At 39.4% G+C, this 2,562-nt stretch overlaps 1 non-coding gene across 1 annotated transcript; it reads right to left on the reverse strand.

Moving 5' to 3' along the window:
* Positions 1-2,134: 2,134 nt before the first annotated feature.
* LOC115831634 lies at positions 2,135-2,262 on the reverse strand. The gene has a single exon (XR_004027158.1). It is a non-coding gene; the product is annotated as a small nucleolar RNA SNORA40 (small nucleolar RNA).
* Positions 2,263-2,562: the final 300 nt, after the last annotated feature.

The raw sequence follows: 2,562 nt of genomic DNA on the forward strand, positions 1-2,562 counted from the left end.
CCAATATTGTGGAGATCTTTTTATGAATTTCAGTAGAGTTGACAGCTTTCCACACTGTGTGAAAACTCTCTGCTTTATGGCCTGCCTGCCAGATTTATAAGTTGCTAGAGGGTTGTCTTTGCTCTTCAGTACAGCTCCTGAGTTTTCATGGCTTAGGAGTGTTTTTTTTACCCTGCTGGCCTGCCCAAGCCTTCTGAGGGCAACTTTATTCTTTGAAGCCTTGAAATAACTTATATTTTAAGATGTGTGCAAGATATCTGGCATTTCTTCTGACCTTTGGTGCCTCTGATGAATATCTTTTAGCTCTCTTGTTATGCTCCTTACCTCTGGAGGTGGGCTGCTTTGTAACTTGAGGAGGTACCATATACCTCATGGGTGATCTCTCCTGACCTGTCCCAAGCTGTTGGCACACTATCTCTGAGCACTCAGTGAAGACCCTTAGAAAGATTTGGCAGGTGGATTCAATCTCACTCTGTACCTGGGGTTCTTCAGAATATTAATCTGCCAGTCCATATACACTCTTATTTATGTTTTTAATTTCAGCTGGATTCTTCCTATCCAAAACTATGGTGTGTTTTTCTTTGTTTTGTTTTGTTTTGTTTTGTTTTCTTGTTTTTGTTTTTAAGTCCTCTCAGAACTCTTCCAGGGATGTGATCAGCTAAGGTCTCTTCTCTCTTATAAAGCACTTGTCCTTTTCTGGAATTTAGTTAATTTTTGTTTCTTTGTGTCTTGAACTGGTATATTTGAAAAAAAAGTGATGCAGCTTATCTGGTTTGTTTTGTTTGTTAGAGTGAGAGAAAAACTTGTGGCTTTCTATGTCATAAACAGACACAGTAGGGTTGTGTGATTAAAAACAATTCCCTATTTATCATGCCTGACAATTTCAGCAGTTACCATAGTATAGAGAAAGTCTAAGGATGATATTTCCCATAATAACTTCCATGTGATTGAACAGAACAATTTTTCATTTCCATAAGACCATTCTACAATTTCATTTTGGACTTCCTCTAGATCCTAAACTTAACCAGCTCTTGGGACAGATAGAGTCACGTAGTATTGATTCCTCTTAATTACACGACTCACATTTATGTGGTACTTCTATAGGGATTCAAGCATTTTTCCTGCTATATCCCCCAATCCTGGAGCAGTGTGTGCCAGACAGCAAGCATTCAATAAGCATTTGTTGAATGACTATTTCATCCTTAAACTTTCCCTGAAGATAGACAGAAAGGGGAAATAACTCCCATTTATTAAATGTTGATTTTCTGTTAGGAATTGTTCTGCATGGTTTATACACATTTAACCCTTAAAATATCTCTGTCACACATTCTTATCAATGTCTTGAAGAATGAGAAACTAAGCTTTCAAGCCTATCAGTTGGAGGTCAGCTTTACTAGAACCCAAGTCAACTTTTGGTTCTTGACCTTTTCCATGCTACCACTCTGTTTCTCATAAAATGGCTCTCCCTATAAGAGAAAATGAAAGAACACAGGGTCTCTAGAAATCCTTCCCCTTATATAATTGAGACATCTTCTTTCAACTCTAACCAAAGTTCAATATGTGCATCAAGGAAGAAGAGGCTTGTGATAAGAATCAAATGAGATAATGTAGGGCAAGTGGTTCACAGCCTAGAAAATGCCACTCACATGGAATTAGCCAGTGCACCCAGCAGTCCAAGAAGGGGCATAGCAGGTAGATCTGCAGCCCCGTGGTTGTGCTGTTTCTGCCTTGCTGGCTGCAATTTCAGCCAGGTCCCAGGGCTGGGTATCAGGGTTACAGCACTTAGAAAGTGGGCTTGGTGGGAGAAAGTTAGTCACTATCCTCATGCTGGGAGTATACAGTGATGGGTCCCCAGATGCTGTTTTTTTCTCTCCCTGTCTTCTTTTTTTAAAATTTTATTTTTTAAATTTTATATATAAAGAAAAATATTCACCCAGCTATTTTTTAAGTTTTTATGGAGATGGGGTGTTGCTTTCTTGCCCAAGCTGGTCTTGAACTCCTAGCTTCAAGCAATCCTCCCACCTTGGTGTCCCAAAGTGTGGGGATTGCTTGCATGAACCACTATGCCTGGCCTGGAACCAACATTTATGGTTATCAGAACTCCTTTCACTTAGTTAACTGTCTCAGATATGAAAATATCCTTTCTTATATACATCAAAACTCATACTGAGCAATGAGTTCTGGGTTGCAAAAGAGGATTTATTTTTTGCACCTGTCTGTAAGACTTTATCCACAGGTTAAGCAAAAACATGCACAAGTCTAGTCTCCCTGTCTTCTTAAGAGGAGAGCCAGCTTTCTTACCCCTGCCATCTTGTTCTACTCCCAAGGAGAATTCTTGCTCAAAGATTCACGCCCCAGACTTCCCGCTTGAACTTCCTGTGCTCAGATAATTCTCATTGTAGAGTCAATGAACTGCTGGTCATCCATCTTTGTTTCTGAAGTCCTACCTATCAAACCTCATCAGGCTACCCTGGTGGGGGTGGAGGATGAGGGATCTTTGGTGAATAAGACAACTTAAAATAAAAGAAATCTGAATTAGTCTATTTTTAAAAGAAATTTATT

Source organism: Nomascus leucogenys, chromosome 19, assembly GCF_006542625.1.
Source record: "Nomascus leucogenys isolate Asia chromosome 19, Asia_NLE_v1, whole genome shotgun sequence".
NCBI classification, from domain to species: domain Eukaryota; kingdom Metazoa; phylum Chordata; class Mammalia; order Primates; family Hylobatidae; genus Nomascus; species Nomascus leucogenys.